The sequence below is a fragment of the Myotis davidii genome, unplaced genomic scaffold (genome assembly GCF_000327345.1).
Source record: "Myotis davidii unplaced genomic scaffold, ASM32734v1 scaffold203, whole genome shotgun sequence".
Lineage (NCBI taxonomy): Eukaryota > Metazoa > Chordata > Mammalia > Chiroptera > Vespertilionidae > Myotis > Myotis davidii.
The window spans coordinates 143429-150168 of record NW_006293968.1 but is presented as its reverse complement, the minus strand read 5'-3'; the positions used below and the strand labels follow the sequence as shown (position 1 = coordinate 150168).

Below are 6740 nucleotides of genomic sequence, written 5' to 3'. Positions count from 1 at the left end.
AATTTAAGTGCAGAACAGTATTGTGCAAAATTTGCCGATTTCTGCCCTGATCAGTCTGCTGTAGAATCCAGTCAGAGGCGTGTGACTACCGCACAGGGAGAGCTCCCTCCATCATTTCTTGGAGTGAGAAGTTGTCCAGAGGGCAAAAGGTGAGTGTCTCTCCATCTGAGCATCAGAGCGTTCAGTGATTGGGAGTAGTGGGTCCAAGCTCCTCCTTTCTGTCCTGGCACTGCCACTAGCCACTGCGACCTTGCTCAAGTCATTAACCCTTTATTTGTCTTGTTGGTTCCCAGGGGAAAAGCCAACCCCGCTAAAAACAAATGAGTTCTTCAGAAGAAGCTATCAGTATTTGTGTACACCCAAGCCCTTTGTTATAAACAAGCCTCCCTTTACCCACTGGCAGCAATGCATTCCTTTCCTCAGCATGCCATTTCCAAAACCTGGGACAACCCTGGACCTGATCATTGCCTTCCTTGTGAACCACGCCAGTTTGTCAGTTTTAATCTGTCTAAAAACCTGCACCTGCCAGCTAGAACCTTTTCATTTCATATATGTTGATACAAAGATTTCACACATTGACTTCTGCGTAGCCGTGATTTCATGTAAGCTAAGCAAACAGTGACGAGTTGACACTTGGGATAATGTACACCCACTCAGATTAGCACCAATCAATGGCATTGGCAAGTTTTGGATGAGGCTGAGGGGATGGGGTTTAAACAGCATGAGCTGCCAGAACAAGACAGATGGTCCAAAGCTGACATTCTTACCTCTTTATCTTAATGGACTCATTAGCAGATTTCTCTCCTTTGGGTCTCATTTGAGTGTCTTGGCTTTAAATGGCACCCCATAGGTTGCCCATCCTTCTGGAAAACAAGTGACATGCCCTTCTACCACCTGGCACAGAGATGTTCCCGTGTCCAGGGTCTGTTTATTCAACAGGACCATTGGGGTCCAAAGAGTTAAGATAGTCTTGTTAAGAAACTACCATTTATTAAATGTTAAGTTCTATAATAGGTGCATTATTTTATTTAATTCTCACAAGAATTCTAAGGGGTAGATTATTCTATTTTTGTTGTTGGTTTTATTGTTCTCATTTCATAAGTGAGAAAATTATTCTATTTTTGTTGTTGGTTTTATTGTTCTTAAGTCATTTTATAAGTGAGAAGCTGAGGATTGCGTAATCTGTCCAAGGAGCACAGCTGGTGAGCAGAAAGGGCAGAATTTGACTCTGGATCTATGGGACTTCAAAACTCTGAGGAAACCGCACTGCGACCCACATTCTCTGTACAGTGGGTCTCATATGCAAGGTCCAAGGCTCAACCTTCAGGTTCCTGAACTGGTCCCTACACAGCCGTCCTTCCTACCTCCCTGCCTGCCTATCTTCATCCCTTTCTTTCTTCCTTCAGCCTCAAAAATTCTCAACTGTTTTTCCTCTTTTTTTGAAACAAACCTCTATCCTCAGGTGCTTTCCACTCTAACGCTAGGAGTGACTCAGGGTGTGGTCTCCTTGGCACCCTTCTCCTGCTTTCTCTCAAGATGACCACCATCACAGGGAAAACCATTGATAACCAAAGGTTTCAAAAATCCTTCAGAGTTTTTGTAGTCAACGATCCATCAAATAAAAGTCCTGGCTTCCTTTTTAAATTTAAAAACTTTTTAGTGATTTTCTTTCTAGTTGTTGTCTTAATTGACTTGGCTATTGAAATTATAGCTGAGAGATTCATCCTCAAAGATCTTCTGAGTGTGATATTCTCAGTTCTGGTCTCAGCCTAATTTACAACCTGAACCCCAAGTATGAGTTGCTTCTGCATTTCTCTATTCCTTTGCTCTGGGTCAGCTTCTCTGATTAGGAGACTGCATTTCACCCCTGGCCCTTAAAGATCATCCATGGGTTTTCAAACTTCAAGTTTGCAGATCATTCCCTTACTCAGAACAATCTCTCTGGCCCCATCCGACAAGGTCCTGTCCTCTCTCTATCTGTCTTGGAGGTTCTCCGTCAAAATGCTCTGCAGCTATTCCCTGCCTGGCTTCTCCCTCCACCTGTACTCCCCTTGGATACCTAGGGAGTGAAAACCCATCTTTTCCACCTACTCAGTCTCTGGACTTTGCCACAGCTGCTCCTCCCATTTCAAAGGAAAAAATTCTCTGTATTGAGGTTTTTTTACATTACTTTTCTTGTTCTCTAAATGTTATGGTTTCTACTCTGTCTTCTTTCCCTGCCACTCCCTTAGGCACAAATCCCACTGCTTAGTCCTTGCCTCTGCTTTTCAATTTTTACATTAACTGCCCTCAAGAGCTTATCCAGACTCATGTCTCTAGTTGCCATTGTAATAATGATTCATAAACCTCCACATCTAGACACACTTTTCTAAAATTCACACCTGAGGATATTTATTTATTTATTTGTTTGTTTGTTTGTTTATTTATTTTAAAGTATAGAAAAGAATTTATTGGAAATCTGAACACATTTTAGAGTCTAACTCAGTATATCCAAACCAGGTAGGCTGGAGAAGGGAGGGACTCTGCCCTCTGGAGACAGATGGCTGGTCCCAGCCCCGCCCCACAGTGCTGCAGAAGTCAGTCTAGGCTTACACCTTTCATTGTACAGGGCTGAGGGGAAAAAGCCAGCCTTGACCATTGCTTTGCTCCTCCCTAGCTCAGCTCCAAGTCAGGGCTCAGATACCTTGGCCTCTCACTGATGGGGTCCTGAAGAAAGGTTGCTGTTTGCACAGGCCAACAATTAGGACATCAAGGCCAAAAGCTTTGACTCAGTCTGTGCACTCAGGACCTTCGACACTTGGCCAGGAGATGGCATCAGGGCCCACAAGCCCTCAGAGCTCAGCTTCGTCCGTGGGAACGACATCACATGCATTTATTACAAGCAACTGAGGGCCATGTGCTCCAGCTGCTGCCAATGAATACCTCTGGTGGGTCAGGAGGAAAGGGGCAGCCTAGGTTTCCATGGCCAAGACAACCAGTTAGGCTGGGAGAGGGACAGCCAAGGAGGGTGAGACCAGGCACTTACTTGACCGACCCAAGTAACAATACCTGAAGGGTTAAGTCAATCATGTGCCAGCTTTAGTTTCTCAACAAGGAACGAGTAAACCTCAGGGCAGGGTACAGATGGTGGGATTAAAGGAGGGTGGTGGCCAGGCCCAGGTGAAAGGAGGAAAAGGGCCCATAACGCAGCCCTGAGGAACAGAAGTAAGTACCTTAGGAGGGGCCTGCCTGGACTTCCCCAGGCCCACCAGTGGGAACACATAATGCCCTTGGGCATGACTCCAGGGGTCACCACATACAGCACACACATCTTCTTCGGCTGCCAGAACAAAGCCAGTCACCTCAGGCACCATGAGAGATCCAGGCTCTTGCTGGGAACATGTAGGTATCCCAGGTAAAGCCTGTTGTCAGTGCAAATGCAGCAAGTCTGGGAGGCCTGTTGCCCCTGCCAACCCTATTCTTGGTTCCCACCTTCCATATGTGGGAAGGGAGATCCCCAGAGCAGCAACCTGGAATCTGGGGAACCTCCTCAGGAGGAGGCCCTGTCCCCGGAAGAGGCCCTTCACCTTCCCCAAATGAAAACATCTAACCTCAAACATAATTTCTTTATGAAATATCTGACTTCTCTGAAAGTAATAAATATTTACCATATTCTAGAACCAAGGAGCAGCAACAGGGGAGGGAAGAGAAGAGAACTTCTGTAACTCTAACCCTAGAGACACAGGATTTGATTTCCATGTAGCTGAGGAGCTGAGCACAGGCAGCCGCTGGGGCTGTTCAGACCCTCTGTGGGGGTGGGGCTGGCACAACCTTCAAGGGTGGGAATGGCTGACTTTCGAGTTCTCATCTAGGGCAGAAGGCCTGTCATATTGTCAAAAGTACAGGGGCAGAGGGAGGAAGAGAGGAAGATACCAGAACCAAAGGGGACTACACAGAGCCCGAGGAGCCCTTCCTTCCTCCCAGCACTGTCTCCTTCCTCTCTCTGCCTCCACACCAATCTCTGGGCCACAAGCTGGAATGTCAAATGGTGACAGGCAAGGGGCCATTTGTGGGAAGAACGGGAGGGCCGCCTTTGTGAACGGAAGCAGCAGACTCTACCTGCAGAGGACCTTTTGTTACAAAGAGTTTCCACATCTCCAAGGCCAGAGGGCGAGTCCTCTCAAATGCTTTCACAGGGCCTGGCTACTGCCATGAAATCTCCAGGAGGGGCAAGAGCAGGGACTTCTGGGTCCCCACGGGGGAAACCAGCCTCCCCTCCACCTGCCTTGGAGCAGGACAAGGAATGGGAACAGCTGATGAATGGGAGGCTCTCTCTCTCCTGGGACCACAAAAAGGGGAAGCTGCTGGTACTTGAGGACACCAGCTTTTACTGCAGAGTTTCCACAAAGGCATCAAATTCTCGAACATTCTTCTTGTGCACAGCCAGTTTCTCTGGTAGTGAGTCCAAGTGCACAGCCATAGACTGTGCCCCAATATCTATGTGGAGGTTGTTCAGCTGAGGCGGGGTCTGAAATTCATGATAGAAGGTCCCCAAGTCCATTGGAAGAATGTCGTCTTTAGAAAAAGCCGGTTGAAGTTGATCATGACAAAGTCGTTATGGGTATTGCCACTGCTGCCACCACTGGAGCCATCAGAAGGTAGGCTGCCCTGGAGAGGAGGTTCAGTCTCTGGGAAATTTGGAGGATTCACCATGGGATCAGCATCCTCCAGTTCAAAATTTTGGGGAGCAAACATAGCAAAGGGTATGTCCAAACTCATCAGTGTCACCTGGTTGATGGGTTTGTTGACAAAAGCCTCCACTTTTCTGGCAAATATGGTCTCCAAGACATCATGGGGAAAGGCCTGTCCCTCACTACTGTTCGATACAGTTTCTGTGTCCTCACTGCTAGAAGGTGTGGTAGCACAGTGGGACCCGTCAGAAGGGGTGTAGGTTGCCAATCTCTCCTGATCAGCCTGGGGACCGTGAGCAGGCTGGTAGGGAACAAGAGGTACCCCACCTTCCTTCCCTGGAACCATTAGCTGGGATGGAGGTGAGATGGAGAAAGGTGGTACACACTTCTTGAGAATCTTCCACAGAAGGATACGTTACTCCAGTGTCCTCACCAGCGGTTCTGTAATTGCAGGGGTGCATGGGCAAGGAGCTGGGATAGGGACGGTCCACAAAGTGATCAATAATAATCCCCATGATAGGTGGGGTCCTCTCAAATTGCCTGTGGACATGAATGCCAAGTTAATTCTGTAAGCACAAGAAAGAGTGATGGTGCCCACGGGGGTGCCCACTATCCCCACACGAACTGTCTGGAAACCTTCTCCTAAGCCATTCAGCTGAACTTCACCAAAATATATCCTGTACAATGTGACATATTCATGACCTTGTTTCCTGAAGAGTCTATAAGCCGGTGTCACCCTCGTTATAGCCAGGAGAGACTTCAGCAGCAAAGACAGTCTGTTGTCTACAGTGTAGGAAACTTTTATTTCTTTATCACACTTTTCATTCATTTCAAGACACCAAATTTCTAGTTCCATGGAATCTCCCTCAGAAGTCTTGAGTGAGACCTCCACACACATAGATCTCCCAATGGCAGGCAGCTGCCCTGCCAGTGCCTTCCTTGCTTCATATGTAACCTCTGGAATGTCTGATTGCTAAATTGAACCAATCTGAACCCGTTGGGGATGAAGATGAACGAGTACAAATCTTCCTGCCAAGTCGAGCGTGACAATCTCTTGAACAGTCTTGAGGGCAAAAAACTTAATGAAATTGTCCAGGTCCTTTCTGTCCTGGGAATTGAGATCAGTTTCCATTGCCTATGGGAATCCAGAGATTTATTTAATGAGAACGGATCGCAGGTTTCCTAAGGTCATTCCACTGCCAGTAAGAAGATAGTTGGAAACCTTGGGTCCCTTTTTTCACTAGTCAATAGTCACCCTCACCTGCAAAGCTGCAACACAAAGAGTGGCTCAAGGCTCTCTTACAAAGGCAGGGACCTGGGGCCAGCCAGCTGCGCCTCCAGGCTGAGGGTTCTGCACTCTGGAGCAGCAGCGACAGCCAAGGTCGCAGACAGACAGTTCACCCCTCAGGAGGCTCGTGGATCGAAGACCCCCAGGTATTTGCTCTTAAGACTGAGCGAGTCATCGTACACACATAGCAGCAGGAGCTCTTTAACTCTCCTCACAACTCAAGTGATCACTCCTGCTTTAAGCCCTTTGGCCTGCCGCATCCTGGCACTGCCAACGTTAGTGTTTGTTTTCATCTCTATTTATTTATTTATTTATGTATTTATTTATTTAAGAGAGAGAGAGAGAGAGAGAGAGAGAGAGAGAGAGAGAGAAAGAGATTTGTTGTCTTCTATATGCGCCCCAGTGGGGGATCAAACCTGCAACCTACCTATGTGTCCTGAGCAGGGATCAAACCCACAAGCTTTTGATGCATGGGACAATGCTTCACTCAGCTAGGCCACCTGGCCAGGGCTAGTCACATCTTCTTAATTCCAGACAACTTCCTATAGTAAATCTCTGTTTGAACTTTCTACCATTACCTATAATTTATCATGTCTAAACTTCCCATTTTGGTCAATAGCATTACTATTCTTCCAGAACCAATTCATTCATGCATCCATTCATCCACTCATGTATTTATTCACTCAGTAATTAAACAGTTGTTAAATACCTATTCTGTGTCAGAGTCTGGGCAAGGCACTAACAATACAAAAATAAATGACCTGAATCTAACTTAAAGATCC

The 6740-nt window shown here is 46.9% G+C and overlaps 1 pseudogene; it reads right to left on the bottom strand.

Annotated features, from left to right (window-relative positions):
• Positions 1-4141: 4141 nt before the first annotated feature.
• On the bottom strand, positions 4142-5964 carry LOC102761984 (annotated as a pseudogene).
• Between the last annotated feature and the right edge of the window lie 776 nt (positions 5965-6740).